The 18,876-nt window shown below is 47.0% G+C and overlaps 1 protein-coding gene across 2 annotated transcripts in view; it reads left to right on the top strand.

The window, feature by feature from the left end:
• Smyd3 (SET and MYND domain containing 3) overlaps positions 1-18,876 on the top strand; it is a 549,174-nt gene that overhangs the window by 345,346 nt on the left and 184,952 nt on the right. The window contains exon 1 of one of the 2 annotated variants that reach the window (XM_051147984.1): positions 4,601-4,682. The exons of the other annotated variant lie outside the window; for it this stretch is intronic. The gene's annotated coding sequence lies outside the window, so the exon portion shown is untranslated. Of the gene's footprint in view, positions 1-4,600; positions 4,683-18,876 lie in introns of those variants that run through there. 2 annotated transcript variants of the gene reach the window in all.

The following is an 18,876-nucleotide window of genomic DNA, read 5'->3' as shown; positions in this document are numbered from 1 at the left end:
AAAATGAGCTGTAAGTCTTGAATGGGAGCTACTTAACATGGCAGGTTTGTGGTATTTAAAGCACACACAGAAAGCCTATGAAATATCATCTGTCGTCTTGGCACACATGAAAAGTGGTCTTGGATTCTGTGTTTTCCTTGTGGAAGTGTAATCTCTGTACCTATTCATTCCTTTCAGATATTAAGCAGGCTCTTTCAGTATAGAAGAGTGAAAGTAGTGTGTACCAAAAAAACAGACGTTTGAACTTTCTTAAGCTTTTGTTTTATGTGTATGGATGCTTTGCCTCTATGAATGTGTATGTACTACATACATTCTTGGTGCCTGTCAGGGACAAAAGAGAGCATCAGAGTCTCTGTAACAGGAGTTACAGATGGTTGTGAGCCCTCCCCTCCGACTCCCACCCCCCCCCCCCCCCCCCCCCCCCGTGTAGGTGCTGGGAATCAAACTCAGGTCTTCTGAAAGAGCAGCCATTGCTCTTAACCACCGAGCTATCTCTCCAGCCCCCTCCCCACCTTCGCCCCTTGATGTGAATTGAAAACACAATGCTCTTTTCTAGCTCTTTGTGTGCCCCTCACCTCACAGTGTTGCAGGTTCTCATGCTGTCCATGTGCTTCATCCTGCGTGCACAGTGATGGGTGGGCGACACACGTGGATGCTGTTGTTCAGGATAAAGATGTGTGCTGGATCTGTTTTCCTCCTGTGTTTTGCCTGCTGTGATGGTTCCTTAAGGAAATAGCTCTTGCCTGAACGTAGACGATTTGAGTGAGAAGGGTTGGGTGGACCAAGTGGGTGGCCATTGGCAAAACTGAACGTGTCCCTGCTTGCATTTGCATTTATCACACAGGGACACATGCACACATGCTGCGGGTAGAGATGATTGCATGAAGGTGAGATCACAAACGAGTGCTTTCTTGCTGGGGTAAGAGATGGCGGAGGGAGGCAGGGTGGATGGGCAGGGACAGAATTTCCGGCACCACCTCTTGTTTAAATCAGATACTCACTTCACGTTCTATTATACAAGCACAGGGGCAAGCATCAGGAGTCAATATCTCTCCTAAGACAGTCTAACTCTCTGTGTATTGTTTTGTGAATTTGCTATAAATGGGCTATCAAGTATGGGTTTGTGGTGTGTCCAGAAGGAAAAATCTATTGAAGACATACACTGGGTCCTTGTCGACTTTGCCTGTAGGTGTCAGCTCTTTCTTTCTTTCTTTCTTTTTCTTTTTTCTTTTTCTTTCTTTTTATTTTATGTGTGCAGTGATGCTCATCAGATGAAAACTTAGACAAGTATTTGGGAGTGGTGTTAATGGGTTTTTTTTGTTTTGTTTTGTTTTGTTTTGTTTTGGTTTTTCGAGACAGGGTTTCTCTGTGTAGCCTTAGCTATCCTGAACTCACTTTGTAGACCAGGCTGGCCTCATACTCACAGCGATCCACCTGCCTCTGCCTCCCGAGTGCTGGGATTAAAGGCGTGCGCCATAACGCCCGGCCCCTCTTAATTGCTGCTTGTAATTGGACTCTATGCATCAGAAGTGTTACTGTGTTACTAGGCACTCGCTACTTGTAAAAGGAGAGGAAGGTAGCTCTGGGACCTGGTTTGGTGTTGAGTTTGTAGAGTGAGACAGAGGTGAACTAACAACAGGAAGAAATGCTAGCAGAGAGTAAGCAAGTGCACAGATCCCCCTCAGTCTTCTCGGGTATCAAACCATTTCATCCATGCCTTGTGCTAGCTGTGTGTGACCTCTGTATGAATAACCGTGTATAATAGGAGTTCCACTGAAAACCATGTAGCTGGGTGGGAGACAATACAAGGCCAAGGAAAGCACCATGTGTTATTGGAGTTCAAGCCTTGACACAGTTGCTGCTTTAGAGCACATCTCAGCATCCCGATGCTTAGGAGCCCGTGCTAAGCCTTGGTGAGGAGGGCATCCCACTCCAGAAGGGTAGCAGCCTGCCTGGTCCTTTGAGTTCTTCCCCTTCCTTGTATTGCTTTTAAAATTTCAAACAGCTGGCTGGTTCGGCAACTCACCTTCTTTCTTTGTGTGTGTCCACCCGATTGTGCACGTGTGTGCACCTATGTTTGCACATGGAAACCAGAAGCTTATGCCTGGTGTCTTCTTCACTCACTCTGTGCTATAGTTTCTGAGATGTGGTCTCTCACTAGATCCAGAGCTCACCAGTTCATCCAGACACAGCAGTCCCCTGTCTCTGCCTTCTGGTGCTGGCCTTAAGGATGCACACGTCACATACCTGGATTTTCACATGACTAGTGGAGGGCTGAACTGAGGTTCACATTTTTGCATTGCAAGCATTTCAGTCTTCCCCAGCCTTTTCAAGTTCACTTTCGGACCCCACTAGGCCACTGCAGGATCTCAGGCCTCTGTACCAAGGGTTGACACTGCCTTCAGATTTCCATGATGGCGCTTTAAACTCAAAGAAGTGAAGGCTCAGGCAGAGTAGTGAAAGAAAATGTGGAATTAGTGTGAACGTACAGTTGGAAGGCAGAAGATACTTGAACCTGATCCTTTACTTCTGTTAAGTTCTTAAGCTTAATTTCTGCATCAGTAAAAGAGAGGGGCCCAGGTCAAGTCAGACCTGGAGATGCAGCAGCTCCTTCCGCGGTACTCCTGTGCATCAATGTGTGGTTCTTCTGTAAGTCTGCCCTGGTATTTACAGTGCATACTGCCATCCCAAATGCAGGAATTGATTTCCCTGTCTCTGGGTTACACGTGGCTAGCAGGTGATGACAAAGATGGCTTTCTAATCCTCTTCTGGACTGGTGATTCCGGAAGCATGTACCTTTGTCTGTCTAACTTCTGTTGTAACGAAGCACTTGAGGCTGGCTACTTAGAGCAAGTTTGGCTACTCACATTTTTGGAGGCTGAAAGTCTAGGTTAGGGTAGTCTCCTCTGTCTGCCTTCTAGTGTGGCCCTCGACGGTGAAGCCCATCTGGGGTTGAGATGTATGGAAGTCATGAGGGAGGAAGCAGGAAAGGACAGGCAAGGGCCAGGCTTACTCACTTAGGAAAGATGTAATTCTGCCAGACGCAACCGTGCTGAAAGACCAGCATGGACACCTCAGAAGGGCAGTGGTGACCATTGCCTTCCTTATGCCTGCCTCTTAAAGGTCCCACATTCTTTACATGCTATGACATCGGAGCACGAGCCTTTAGGGGACAAGCCATATCCAAATCACAGTAGTGCATTACATGTCTTCCAGTCAGGGACATTCTCTGACATTTTATTTTAGACTCACAGATAAACTAGGATAAACACAGCTCTTCCCAGGGTATCATCACTGTCCCTTGAACCTCTATGAACTTATGGAGTTTAATCTTCAGCAAGTGGTGTCTGTGTAGAAGGCACAAATGCCGATCAAGGACACGGCACAGTTACTGCCTGATGCTGTCTACCGGCTACGTCTCAGAGTAATTATTTTAAGGCTCTTAAACCTTGAGTGTGGACACATTTCCTTAAATTCAAGAGCTATTTTAAGACGAGCCCTTTACTTTCTCCCATCTTCTTTTCTCTTCCCTATTTGGATTTTCTCCATCACTCTATTTACTCTATGAATAGGCAAAGATAATTTGGTTAATTCCTTGCCAAAAATGCACTCAGATTTCGCCTGCAAGCACTTATTTTAAGTAAATCAGAGTAGTAGCAAATGAAGAGGGGAGACAGTTTATGGACTTTATTTTAGTCCCTCTGCCTTGCAGCCCTGGCCTCTCGGGCACATGTTCATCTGGCTGGTGTTTTAGCAGATGCTTTTGCTAGGGACAAAAGCCATCTTCTGCTCTCTCAGCACGTTGGGCAAGAGCTGATAGATCCCTCTCTGAATGGAGACACTTCCGCTATGTGGCCTGTTAGTGAGCTGGGGAAAGAGGGAGTGGGGGGGGGTGAGGGTGGGGGGGGGTGGGGCAGGGGCGGGAGAAGTGTTTCAGAAATCCATTCTTACCCTTACACAGGCCTTAGTGGACGGGAAAGTTGATTCTGTATTCTAATTCTCAGAGATCCAGAAAAAGGATGAAAAAAATCTCATTTCCACTGCTTTTTTCTTTAATCTCCTCCACCAAATTCTTTACTACTGCCCTCAAGAGGCCCTTGTAACAAACTCACTGTGTGTGTGTGATTTGGAAAGTTTTTAATGAACAAAGAGTTACTAAAACCTGGTCAGAGGCTAAGACCTAAGTCTCTTGCCACCTTTAGTCTAACTTAAAATCTAAAAGTTTTCCAGTTTATAAACAATTATTATTTGTTGCTTTATTACCATCATATGTGTATATATCTGTGTACATATTTATAGACACAAATAAACACATTTCAGCATTAACTAGAGTGCCAATTAAAAACACGCACCCATAAATATTTCCATGACTTCAAAAAAGTGAAGTCTCATAGTTTATTTTAAAATGCATTAAAATTGGGATCACTGACTCTTCCCAGAAATGGAAAGTGCACTTTAACTATAGAATAATTATGTACTCTAGTTTCAGCCTGTTCTGCATCAAAAGCAACACAGACAAGCTAGTGAGCCTTTGCATGCTAGTGTTTGCCCCATTGCAGGAGCCTGTGGGTATTTATAACTTCGCCCGGAGCAGTGTGCTCGTCTCGAAGGACACTGTGTGAAACCACTTTGAACATGGTCTCCTCGCTCAGCCCAAGGTTATTCACTCCTGTGGATTTTCTGTGAGTTTTGCCACATTGGTTACAGTCAACATCCACTGTTGGGTGGACTGCATGGGGCCGGGCATTGCCCAGCAACTCTGTTTTCCTTGGTTTTCAGCCAGAAGTAGGAAATCAGGAGACTTAATGACTTGTCCAGAGTCACGCTGCTAGCAGCCAGGGTCTCTGATTCTTAATCAATTCCTAACAGTTTCACCTGGAAAGGTGCTGTGGGAATTTCCCTCTGCAGGCCTAGACAGAATTAACCCTGTGGTTACAGTTTGCTGGGGTGGGGGGTGGGGTGCAGGGGGGAGACGTTTGATCCGCAAACAAATGGCTGGCATTCACTCAGTATAGAACTCAGAGAACCAGCACAGGCCATGTGTGAGCAGGGCATCCCCCTGCTTCAGCCTGCATGCTCCAGGGCTGCTTGAAAAAGGAGGAAAGCCTACAGAGGTGACTGCTCCTCCAACCCTGAGTTATGAACTCTAGCATTCACCTTGAACACACATCAAACAGGGTTGGCGTTTGTGCATGTGGCCATCCATGCAGAGCTCCCTACAGCGGGCTGAGGGAAACACTGGGGAAGTTACCTGAGCAGGTAGCTCCTCCCAGAAACCCAGGCTAGCCACTTCCTGCTAGGGCGATCCTGGCTTTCCCTGCTGGCCTGTGAGTCTTATTCCTGTGGGGGTACAGCAAGGACCTAGAGCCATCAGCCACAGCTGGGGCGGCAACAGCTGAGGCTCTCCCTGTGCCCATGCTAGGTTCATGTGGATAGGAGCAGTGCCTCTTCCAGGGCTCAACGGCCACCAAGCACAGCTCGTGCTTCTTTGTCATTGAGGGTTACGGCTTCTGATTAATTCCTCTTTTGCCCTGAGACCAGGTGAGGAGAGTGAGAAACGAAGGGACCACAGTTGTGCCTTACAGCTGGACTCCTTGTGTCAGCCCCTCTTGACAGCTGCTGTCCCCCCTCAAAGGAGGTCTTGCTGTGGCATCACTTTGTTTTAACCATGTGATGGGCAAGGGCTGGCTTAGCTTTGTTTACTTATTGATCGATCAGTTGATTGATTGATTGATGTTTTTAGAAACAGAGTTTCTCTGTGTAATAGCCCTGGCTGTCCTGGACTCACTTTGTAGATCAGCCTGGCCTCGAACTCACAGAGATCCGGCTGACTCTGCCTCCTTCAGTCCTGGGATTAAAGATGTTTGCCACTATGTGCAGCAACCTCGTTTATTTTTTTAATAAAATAAATTCCCTGTATAGATTATTCACCAACTACTGTAATGGTCAGTAAGTTTTAATTTGATTCCTTTGGGATTAGAAAGGCACCTGGCATATTTCCTGTAACCCCCCTCCTGCCTTTTCAGTGCTTATCTCTCTTTCTTCCCCCCACTCTTGCCCTGTTATATGAACCCCAGAGCACTGGATGAGGAAATCCGATTTATTGTGATGCCGCCATCTCTGGGTGTTTTGGAGGTGTGAGGATATTTATTGTTCCTTTGTCTATATTTCCTATTTTTACCCTTGTTGAGGTTTTAGTCAACAATCCTGATTTTCCTACCATAGTCAGGTTATGAAAATTAGCCTTTTTTTACTTTAAAAACGTCAGTCTTGTATCATTCAAGTCTTGCTGGGCCCCGGGAGGTTTGTAGAGAAAAGCTTTGGGGTTTGCCCCCCCTTTCTCAATATGCTCATTTATTCTAGGTGCTAGTACCTGTGCTGTGGTGGGTCCAGGAGAAAACCATCTAAGACAGTGTCATTTTTTCCCTAAGGAAAGTGACGGTTGCTCATCTGCTCAGACACCCTCTCTGGGCAAACTTCGTATGGTGTCAGCGCACACATGCATGTGTGATTTGGGGGCACCTACGGCCCTGTCTGCCTCCCACTACCTCACCATTGTACATTGGCCGGATATGGGGGTGTTGACCTTGGCTCCAGTGGTCACCCCTGGAGTTGAGGGTTGGCTACAGCAAGATGGCGAAGTTCAGCTATCTTCTCTGTTATACGTGTACATTTGTGACAAAACAGGGTGTCCTTTGTCCCAGACCACTGCCGTCCTGTCCAACTCTCAGTTCTCCCCACCCCCCATTGAGGTGAGATCAGAAGGGTGGCCACTCAAGATGACTGACCATGGAGCGGGCCCCACATGCTCTGGACGCTACTGGCAAAGGAAAACACTTGGCCTCATGGGAATTTTTAGGGTGTATGTTTGTTTTCATTTTATTTTGTTGTGGTTATGGTGAGCATTGGTTCTGGGAACCAAACTCAGGACCTTACCCATGCTGCCTAGACTCTCTGCTGCTGAGCTTTGGCCCAGACCCTGTTTGAAGATTTTAGACAAGGTCTCGCTATATTACTCAGGCTGGCCTTAGCGACTTTCTGTGGCCCAGGCAGTCCCTGAGTCACGACCCTATTCTTAAGGGTCCCGAGTAGCTGGGATTACAGGCCTGCAGCTATGGCCTGACCTCTTCATCTCACCTTGAACTTCTAGAAGCTCTCCACAAGCCAGAAACAAGCCCCGACCCTTTAAGCTCTCGCTGTTTATGGACTAAGCAGGGCAAATGTGGTTTTGGGAAATGGCGGCTGCCTTCCACGCAGGTCGCCTGTCAAGTGGAGAGAGGAGGAGGACGAGTCTGGGGAGGCTCGGCCTGTATGGCTGTATTGTCTTTAATATCCTGAGGACTACCACATCTTTCCTCCTCTACTGCTGCCTCCCAGAGGGTGCCTCCTTCAGCGGAGCATAACTATGAAAGCAAGACGGAAAGTGAGAAAGATCAGGAAAGCATCATCGCGTGGGCGACCCTGGCCTCCTCCACGTGCAATTCTCTCTGCTTTTGAACCTCACAGTGTTATTGCTTTTGTGTCTCAGAGACTCCTCAGTCCTTCATCTCATTCTTGTCAGATCACCAATAGCTGTGCCCTGTGTGCTCATTGTATTTGCGGTGTTGGCAAAGCCAGTACAGTTTCTGTGGTCTGCTCTGACAGCTATGGAGAGGTGCGGGCCTCTGTTGTCTGTGCAACCTGTGTGCTCAGTGAGCTGAAAGACAGGGGCTTTGCTGTGCCGGAGGTCAGGGTTCGGCGCCTGTCATCTCAATTCAAGCATCAGGACAGCCTTGGCTGAATCCAGTTTCCTTTTGATTCGTTGTGTTTTTACTCTCCCCCCGGGGATGAAACCCAGGGCCTCACATGTGGTCCACAAGCACTCTGCCACTCAGCTCTACCCGCAGTTTCTTCTTAAAACAACCTTGAGAGTCATCAGAATTATACATGGCTTGTGTATCACAGCCCAGTTAATGTAGATATTTTCTAAATTTATGGGGAAAGGCAGGGATCTTCCCATTCAGCTAAGATCTCCATCTGGGAAAACTGAGGAGGCCCTAGGTGCCCCGTGATGGGGGAGAGCTGCGTTATTGAGCTGTCTGTCACCACATACCTGATTCTGCAATACCCCGCGTGCACACACGCACAGACACACGCACGTGCGCGCGACGTAGAAGAAGCACAAACAGATTGCTGGGGTATTTTGTTTATCTCTTTTGTTGTAATATCGCTTTGACTCCACCCCCCATGCATCCTCCAGCCTGGCCTGGTGACTGCTTGCTCTCAGCATGCTTGAGGACTGGAAATTCCCGGGGCTGTATTCGTCCCCCCGCCCATGCTCACATCAATGTAGTCTCTGCTTCCGTGGCAGCCCTGTGTGGAGATAAAGTGCCCTCTCCACGTAGATGAGCAAACCAGAGCTTAAGGGAGTTGTCTAAATCTTGACAAATAGTGAGCTGAGAAACTGGGATCACAAATCAAGTCCAGGCCATGATAAGGAAATCGCTTCACCATATGCCGATTGCTTCTGAGCCTCCAGGCCTGTTTTGTTACTGTGACGGAAAGCCGTACTTTATATCTTGGTCTTGGGGTAATGTGAATATTTTAGGGCTTTTCTGTTGGACTAGCACGTGTCAAAAAGATAGGAATATATATATATGTTTGGTTTTTCAAAACAGGGTTTCTCTGTGTAGCCTTGGCTGGCCTGGACTAACTTTGTAGACCAGGCTGGCCTCGAACTCACAGTGATTCACCTGCCTCTGCCTCCCGATTCCTGGGATTAAAGGCGTGGGCCACCACCGCCTGGCTTCTATATTTTTAGAGCACTTTCTCCCAATTCTTTTCTTTCTCCTTCCCTCCTTCCTTCCTTCCTTCCTTCCTTCCTTCCTTCCTTCCTTCCCTCCCTCCCTCCCTCCTTCCTTCCTTCCCTCCCTCCTTCCTTCCTTGCCATAGTTTTGCTATATAGCCCAGACTAGCTTCAAACTCTGAATTCTCTTGCCTCAGCTTCCTGAGTGCCGGGGTCGCAGCTGTACCCCAACACGCCAGGCCTTTGCATCACTGTGGGTTTGTTCTTTAAAACTGTTATTGTCTCCATTGTTTTCTTTCTGGGTATCTGTGCCACACGGGCCTCCCAGGGAAGCAGTGTCCACTAGCTCTGCATCTTATGCTTGGTCCATCCCCAGCTCAGCCAGGCCTCAACCTCACATAGCTTCAGTGTGAACTCCCAACTCTCAGGCCTCCTAAGGGTAGCGTTTCCTCCTGTATAAGGATGCCCGAGAGCCTGGAGATGTTATTTTGTGTAAATTCTTGCCTTGAAGTTCCTTGGTGAAGGAGCCAGGTTGGGAATCACACCAGAAACAGTTGTGTTTCTTAGTTACACTGTAATGGAGGGACCGTAATTCATGGCCATTAAATAGCTTCCTTTGAAGTATAAGAAAAACCAGAACAACATTTACAGTCCTTTAACCCACAGGATTACAGTACACATGAATTAAAATCAAATGTGCTATGAACTCTCCCGGTACTGAGGCTGGCAGAGTTCCGTCTTCACCTTTGACTCATTAATTGGTTGACTTTCAAGTAGAAGCTGGGTTAGAACTGGGTTGACAATTAGAATTTCATAAGACTCTCTCTCTCTCTCTCTCTCTCTCTCTCTCTCTCTCTCTCTCTCTCTCTCTCTCTCTCTCTCTCTCTCTGTGTGTGTGTGTGTGTGTGTGTGTGTGTGTCTGTCTGTCTGTCTGTCTCTCTGTCTCTCTGTCTCTGTCTCTCATATTTAGAAGCGACAAGTTTTACTGTGACAGCTTGAGTAAAACTGAGATTTGTTACTTGCTATTTGTCTCCCCAGTTTCCTCAGAGGGCATCTCTCAGCCGGCAGTGTCCCTGTTCCCATATCAGTCTCACACCACTCCCATTTTATATGTGGAAGGAAGACACGGCAGAGGTTCTAGATTCCAGTTGAGACCTAAGCCAAAGTATGCGCTTTTGCACCCACCCTGTTTTGCTCCCCAGAACTTGTAACACAAGACCCAGAAATGTTGATGACACACTGTTTGGGTCTCATGTCCTAATAAAAGAGAAATTTACACTCTCGTGTTTGTTATTGGGGCATTTCGTGGGGAAGTTGTGGGTGGTAAAAATGCAGCAGAAAATGGATATTAGGATTATATATCGGACATAGTTATACCTCACATGCACAATCAGCCTGTGTTGGTGTTTCATGACTTGTTTCATAAAAAGTCTCGTGATAGCTGAGCTGATACAAAGGGGGTGAGGAGGAAATCATGTTGAATTCAGAATGCAGTTATGCCTATCTTGTTTTGAGAAGTCACCCATAAGACACAGAAACCTGTTAACTTAGACTGAAGGTGTTTATTGGTAGCACCTAAATTTATTGCCTGGAATCTTTTCAATATGGATTTGATCCTGACTAGGTCATTTTAAAAAATTCTACCACTCCACTAGATGGCACTGTGGTCGCATAGTTGCACAATGCCCCACCAGGGCTTCCTGAGAGTGGGTAAGAACATTGTATTGGGATATCGGAAGCCCAGTGGAGAACCGGAAACCTGTGGCACCCTGACGTGTTTTCATCTTCTATTCCAGCATCTCCATGTGTCTACATGTCTTCCCTTGACATTTCTTTGCCCTTTACTGTCTTCCTCTAAGTCCCGCCCACCGATGCTCTCTACCAGTGAGCTTCCTCTTCACACCTCGGTTTTTCTTTGTTGAGTCCATGGCGCACTAACTTTGAACAGTGCAACACTGAGGTGTCTTTGCGTGCCCTGCAGTGGGAACAGGTAGAAGGATAGGCCAAGGAAAGGTCTTCGCTACACCTGGCCTAGCAAGCTCACCTTCCTTCTTACTGTTGGTGAGAACTCGATGCTGCCTCAGCAATAGTAATTTTGGTTCTACAAACACAGTCATCAAAAGGATAGAGACTGTCTGCGAGTAGGTGCGGCATGTGAGAGGTGTTGGAGCTGGTGTTACACAGAGCTGCAGTGGCATCTTCTCAGGACTATCTACAATCACAGCAGGAAGGGAGCTGCCTGCCAGAGACTGTCTAAATTGGTTATTTTAAAGCAAGAAGAGAGGGTTCGGAAGGGTCTCAGGTCTCCTCCCTGCAGCTCCCCAGAAAGTGAGCCATGCAATGCAAAGGCAGGAACCATCTGGGAATATTAGCTATTTGAGGGCTCCATGGTTCTCAACAAAACCAGTCCCAGGTTTTGTAGTTCAAAACCAGGATCATGGAAGACATTTAAGGCGTTTTCAGTTTTCCTCATAATGCATGAGTCATCACTTTGTAGAATTGCCCTTGTTTCTGTCTTCAAACCACAGCTTTCAGAGCCAGCGTTGTGATACAAAAGAGGCATGCATCTTTTGATTTGGGGGAGGGCGACCAGTCTGAAGACTGCCTAGCTCCGTATCCCTTGGTTCCAATACTGAAGTTGGGCGCTGTCTCTTCCATTGCACTTAGAGCTGGGAGAAGCTTGCAAAACCCCGACAACCTAGAAGGTTGAAGATGCGTTGGCAAAAAGAGAAGGTGCTTCTGGGAAGTGAAGTTGTGGGTAGGCAGGCATGTTGGGACTTGCTGGGTGTATTTTTCTTCTCGGTGCAGTTCCTCTTCTATTGACACAAAGCTCCCTCGCCAGCAGCACTTTCTGGGTGTCATTTAATTCACACTGTCATTCGGAGATGTTCAGGTGAGTAAGTTGGGAGTGTGATGTTTGGAGCTGATCTGGACCTAAAACGTGGCACCTTCCATGGGATCATCTCTCTCCTCTCTGTCAGATGAGCTGGACACTAGATCTTCCTTTCCTGGCGCCTGAAATATGTTACTGAGCAGTGAGCCTTGCCTCGTTGTCACAGGACTTCAAAAATTTCATTTCTACCTGGCTCAGATGAAGTAAGCATTGGTTTACACATCCAGCCTCTGTGGGGTATGAATGTGACCGGCTCGCTTCCCAGCTTTGTGTATCTTGCAAGCTCAATGGCAGGGTTTGGTAAAGGACTCATTGACTCTGAGTAATGCTGGACATGCCCTTTGGCTTCCTGCAGTTTACTAGTCAGGGTGAACTCAGTGATTCATCAACAGTCAACATAAAACTCTCAGGCACTGTGTTCGAGATCTGTTATCTTGGTTGGTGAAGAGCCTAGAAATGAAACTCCTTAATTTGACTGTGTTGCTAAACGAATGGTCCATTGTTTAAGAGGGGCACGCCTCTTTCTTCCCTAAGGAAGGTGTTTAGGGTTTGGGAATATTCATGTCATCTTTGATTGGGACACTCTGGGACATAGTAGGGAAAAATGGAAAAACAGAAGGTGGAAACCGTATACACACGCACACAGGACCCAGGGACCCAGAGACACTGGGATACAGGGACACAGGGACACTGGGATACAGGGACACAGGGACCCAGAGACACTGGGACACAGGGACATAGGGACACAGGGACACTGGGGGAGAGAAATAGACACAAGTGACATCTAGACTCTAGCTTTACACCGGTTCCATTTTCCTTTTGTTCAATCCTCTCTTTCCCCTTTCCTTTTCTTCTTCCTCTTCTCTATCTCCTCCTCTTCTGGGAAGAATAGAAAAGAACTGACTTATTCGTGTCCCATCTGCCTGGCTTGGGGGTAGGAAACAGGGTGGAGTACAAGGAACTAAGTGTCTGTTTGGGTACGCCTGTCTGCAGCCTGGCAGTCACAATGCCTTCATTGACAAGGTGAGAACCAAGATTTATGTATCTTAATCATTATCAAGAGTTCTTGTTCTGAGGAATTAGGCAAGAGCATGTCTTCAATCAGCGATTATTAGGTGCCAGCTAGGAGTCAGAAGCAGTCACGCCTTCTGTCTGTGACTTTCATACCAACTGTATGAGGTGGGGGTGCTGTCCCCATTGTAGGGCACAGGAGCAAGGCTTCAGCCTCTAAGACAACTGCCAGCACATTACCTGGTGTCGGTCAGAGTTAGTAAATGCTTGCTGAGTGAAGAAATAAGGAGCCAGTATTGAAAACCGCATCTAGTAGGCTCAGACCCAGCACTCCCTACCACATTGCTTCCCTAGAAGAGATCTGGGTGAGCCCGAAAGATCGGCCGTGTTCTGTGCTGGTTATTAGACAGTTTGTGTCTGACTTTGAAATAAGAATATGTTGGCTTCATCCACCCGTATCACTCTCCTTTCTTTAGCCCATGATTACTTACATATCTTGCCTTAACCTCCCTCCTGTCTTCCCACCAGCCACATAAGTGTGACCTTGGATGAATAACTTAGCCACTGTGGGCCCCAGAATCAGTAACCTTAAGATGAGGGCACTAGGAAACCTGTCACAGAGTTTATGCCAGTACATATGTACCTAAAATAGGTCTTTAAAAAAAAAAAAAAAACAATGTTATTGTGCTGGCAAGTTTTATGTCAACTTGACATAAGCAGTGGTCATCAGAGAAGAGGGAGCCTCTGTTGAGACAATGCCTACATTGAGATCAGGCTGTAGGCAAGCCTGTAGGGTATTTTCTTCATTAGTGACTGATGGGCGAAGGCCCAGCCCATTGTGTGTGGTCCCTATTCTATAAGAAAGGACCCCCTCCATGGCCTCTGCGTCAGTCCTGTCAGTCCTACATCCTGGTATCCTGTCTTGTGTGAGTTCCTGTCCTGACTTCCTCCAAAGATGAACTGTGATATGGGAGTAGAAGCCAAACTAACCCTTTCCTCCCCAATTTACTTTTAGTCATAGTCTTTCATCCCGGCAATGGTCACCCTAACTGAGACAATTATTTATGCTTTGAGACTTTGAGACAAAATATATTCATACAATATATTTTGATTTTATTTTTCCCTCCTCCCCCCCACCCATGCCCCAACTCCTCTCAGATCCTCCTCCACTTCCTTGTCCAGTCAACTTAAAGGTCTTTTTCTCTTAGAAAAACAAACAAATAACAACAAGAAAACCCATGGAGTCCGATTTGTACTAGCCGACCACTCCTGAGCGTGGGCCCTTCCCTGGGATGTGGTCAATGTGCCCAGTATCTCTTCACTGAAGGAACCTGATTTTCCCTCCCAGCAGCTGTCAGTGCAAACATCATCTCGGTTATGGGTGGGATGTCATACCTACTTTCCTTTCCTCCTCGGCGCTGGGATTTTTGTCTGGCTTGAGTTTGCGCAGCACTTGTGCACGCTGGCACAGTCCGTGAATTCGTATGTGTATCTATCCCGTCGTATCTAGAAACCGCTGTTTCCTTGAAGTCATTTACTACTACTGATGCTTAAAAACTTTCCGCATATGTCCTTGAGAGGAGGAGCATCCAAACAATATGATGCTTCAAGTATCTTCTTCCCCAAAGCTGCCAGTTGTGGACTCTGTGTTGATGACCGTCTACAGCAAGAAGAAGCTTCTGTGATGAGGGCTGGTGGTGCACTGGTCTGGGACGGCAATATGTCACCTTGGCTCATTTCATTGCTCTGTTCATTTAGAAACAGTCGTGCGTTTTCCTTTAGAGCCCTCCGAACTTTATTATAAAGTTATCTTTGTAACTTTAATATGATTTTCTTCCTTATGCTTTTGTTTGTTTGTTTGTTCGGTCACTTGGGTTTTCTCTTTCATTTTGTGGGGGTTTTTACATGCGTGTACTGGTAAAACATGCAACATAAATGTATAGCTTCAGCCTCTTGGGCTCTTTTATGTATGTTTTGCATTTTCTTGGTGCTGGGGGTTGAACCCAGGGCCTGGTTCATGCTAGGCATGTGCCTGACCACCAAATCCCTTCCACGGCCTCCATTTTAATTATTTCTAAGAGTGTGCTTCGTTGCCATTAGTTGCACTTGCAATATTGTGCAGCCAATATTTGAAAAACTTCTTCATTGCCCTCCAAAAACCCCTCTCTCCCATTATGTATTTGATAACTTTGTGCAAGTAGAATCACACAGTGTTGGACTTTTTTGTGTTTGTCTCTGTTTACATAGCATGGTGTCTTCAAGGTTCATCTACATTGTAGTGTAGAATTTACTCCTGTGCTTGAATACTGTGTGTGTATGTGTGTGTATGTAAATACTGCATGTGTGTGAGTACTGTGTATGTGAATACTGAATGTGTGTGAATATTGCACATGTGTGACTACTGAGCATGTGTGTGAATACTGTATGTGTGAATACTGAGCATGTGTGTGAATACTACATATGTGAGTACTGCACATGTGTGTAAGAATACTGCATGTGTGTGAATTGTGTATGTATGTGAGTTCTGCATTGTGTGTGTGAATACTGAACATGTGTGAATAATGTGTGTGTGAATACTGCACATGTGTGACTACTGTGTGTAAATAGTGTGTGTGTGAGTACTGCATTGTGTGGGTGAATACTGTGTTTGTGTTAGTTAATACTGTGTGTGAATAATGCATGTGTGTGTACTGTGTATGTGAATACTGAATGTGTGTATGTGAATACTTCATTGTGTGTGCATGTGTGTATACTGTGTGAATACTGCATGTGTGACTATTGCGTGTGTGCAAGAATACTGCATGTGTGTGACTAGTGTGTGTATGTACATACTGCATTGTGTGTGTGAATACTACATGTGTGAATACTGCACATGTGTGAGAATACTGTGTGTATCTACATGCAAGTACTGCTTTTGTTTAGCATTCATCTGTTGGTTGGCACTTGGCTGTTTCCTCTTTGGCTGCCATTGTGCTCCTGTGAGCATTGGCTTGTGCGTGTTTGTTCAGTCTCCTATTTTCAGTGTTCTGTGTGTACCTAGGAGCAGCATCACTGAGTATCAATCAGGGCAACTCCATGTTTAACTCTTTGATAACTTCCAGGCTGTTGTCTATGGCAGCCGCACCGTTCTGCATCCTCCTCAGCATTGCATGAGGCTTTCAATTTCTCCTCATCCTCCCCAAATTACTGTCTCACTTTTTGATAACAGCCAACTAGTGATGGTGTTGTGGTATGTCCTTGTGGTTGTTTCTTAGTCTCTGGATAACACGTAAGAACCGTGCTCTTGCAGGAGCCAGGTCTATCACGCTGTACATCTGACTCCTTGCTTTTCCCAAAGGCGGGTGAGAGATGAATGGATGTCACTTACACACAGGCTGTTAGCAGCAAGATGTCTCCTTATCTTCCTTTCTCTTGATGGGACACAGCAAGCCAAGCCTTAGAGGAACCAGGCCATGACTGTTCATTCTGGAATCTACTTGTTCACTTGTGTCGCAGGCCTGGCCTCAGCCCAGCATAACATTTTCCCTGGAGAAATGCCACACCGTGGATTTTCTTGTCTGTAGACTCTGTTGTTCCAGACTTTACAGACAGGCTCAGGGAGCGTTCAGTCTGCAGGGCATTGCCAGCCAGTGCCTGAGCATAACCCCTTGGTGGAGTCCCTGCCAGAGAATGCTGAGAGCTCAGCAGGGTGGCTTGGAGCATGCAGGCACCTGTGGGCATGGCTGGCTGTTTCCCATCATTCTTCATTGGGCTAGCCTTAGGTTCTCAGCCCTTACCTTGGGCTTTGTCCCGTGTCCCAGCGCTCAGGTGCCTTGAGTCTTCACTTCTTTCCTGGTGCTAGAGGTGCTGACCTTCTGGGGACAGGATGAGAATTGTTCACACGTGTCATTTGCGTGGCTGAGTGGCCTGGAGGAAGCACTTGACAGGCAGCTCTCCCACTTCGCCCTGCCCAGGTGCTCATCTTGGTTTTCCTCAGAGAAAATGGTCCCTCCTGCTATTGATTCACAGTTAAGATGAAATGTGATTACATAAGAGGGCACTGCCACTCCAAGAAAATGCTGGCTTTTGTCAGAGAGCTCCATGAGGAGCTTCTCAGAGAGGGAGCGGCCTTCCCTGACCCGATGTTACCTAGCACAAGAGTTACATCATGAAGCGTTGGGACAGTTAGACAAATGCTGTGCTTTGTTTCATCTCTTTATGTTTCCTAATAATTTAATTTTCCAAGATCACATTTTTTTGCGGGAGGAGGGGTGGGGTTTCTTTTGGTTTGAGACAAGGTTTCTCTGTGTAGCTTTGGCTGTTGTGGATTCACTTTGTAGACCAGACTGGCTTCGAAATCACAGGGATCCACCTGCCTCTGCCTCAGCAAGTGCCAGGATGGCAGGCATGCACCACAGCACCTGGCCTCAGGGGCACATTTTTATCTGTATTTCTTTTATAAAAAATTTCAAGTATTTTGTTTTGTTTGAGATTGGGGGGGGGGGCTCTCATTCTTTAGTTCATGCTGGCCTGAAACTCACTGTGTTACCCAGGCTGGCTTTGTGCTCATGCTGGCCTGAAACTCATGGCAATCCTCCTGCCTTAGGTTTCTAAGAGCATGCACTTACCCAGTTTTTAAAGTTTGTTCATGTTTTCTTCTTCTTCTTCTTCTTCTCAATCTCACTGGTCCTATTATTTTAACCTACCTGGTGTAAGGGGAGGTGACAGGTGAGCTAAATGATCTATGTTCCTAACCGAGAGTGCAGATTTACTTGCTGACCAGGATCTCCCCACTCTTTGAAACAAGCCCAGAAGTGCCTTGGAACTTTGTAGCCCTGCACTCAAATATGGGATATGAGTGAATGACAAGGAAGAGGCTCCAAGCACTTGGCTCTGAGACATAAGGAAAAAATGTCCCTTGCAGCAGATGAGGCAGGGAAACACACGCACCCCAGGAAGGGCTAACCTCCCCCAGGCTCACAACAGTAGCCCAATCAGAAACCGGACCACTCTGTGCTCATCACTGCGCAGGACCTTTTCCCTGATGTCTCAGGTCCCACCCAGGGGACACCTGACTTGCAGTGTAATAAGCCAGTCTCTGATTATATATTTGTTTTCTCCATAACATTTTTACTGATTCTCTGGGACTTTCGCATCATGTACACGGATCACAGTCCCTTCCCAGTTCTCATGTCTGTCCCGCATGCCGTTTGTGATCCCCTCCCCCAAAAGAAGTATTAAATAAAAAAAAAAAAAGGAGCATGGTCAAATTCTGAGTGGCTTGAGCCCTTCCCTTCCACACCTCTGCGGAAGCCATCAGTTGTGGAAAGCTGGTCTTTGGCTTCTCTGACACACTTCTTAAGAGGTCTTTTCGGTGGCTTCCTGCCTAGGCTATTACTTGGGGGTGGGAGTGGCGGGGTAGGGGCTGTCACAGAAGCCTTCCATGTCCCTTCCCTCTTAGTCATCGATATCACAGCAGAAGTAGCCCCCTTGCTCTTTGCATTCAGCGGGACTACAGTTCATGGATCTCCACTCAGTTTCTGGTGACAGCACAGACTACAAACATGGCCCCCTGCTGCAGTAGGACCATGGATCCAGACAAGGATCTCAGATGCTGCCCAGACCACGAACATCTGCATGGTAATTCAGGCCACTGACATCAACACAGACGCCAGCTGCAGTAGGACCTTTGGCCCAGATGTTGCCCCTGTCTACAACAATGACCAGTGTATCCCTGTGGCCTCAGGAGGCAGCTCAGGCCATTCCCGTCAGTATGGCTTCCCAGTGTCAGCATGGCCTAGGCACATCGATGTGGCCTCAAGCTGCAGCTCAAACCACAGACATCTGCATAGCCTTCGATAGTGACATGGACCACCAACATCAACACAGACCCAGACATGGCCCCTGGTGGCAGCTACTCAGATGGATATGGTCCAGGCAACAGTACAGCCCACAGATATCAGCGTGGCTTCAGGTAGCAGTACAGACTTCAGCATGACCCCTGGTGGCAACCTGGACCACAGACATCAACACAGACCCTGGATGCATCAGGGCCTTGGACCCAGATGTGACCGTCAGTGACAGCGAGGACACAGGCATCACCATGGTGTCTACTGCTCAGTCCACCCACATCAGCATGGTCTTCAGTGGCAGCATGACCCACAAGCTTTGACATGGCCCAAGGTTGCAGCACAGACCATGGCCATCT

This window comes from Acomys russatus, chromosome 6 (genome assembly GCF_903995435.1).
Source record: "Acomys russatus chromosome 6, mAcoRus1.1, whole genome shotgun sequence".
NCBI lineage: Eukaryota > Metazoa > Chordata > Mammalia > Rodentia > Muridae > Acomys > Acomys russatus.
Note: the sequence above shows the minus strand (reverse complement) of the source record. Positions and strands in the feature narration are given on the sequence as shown.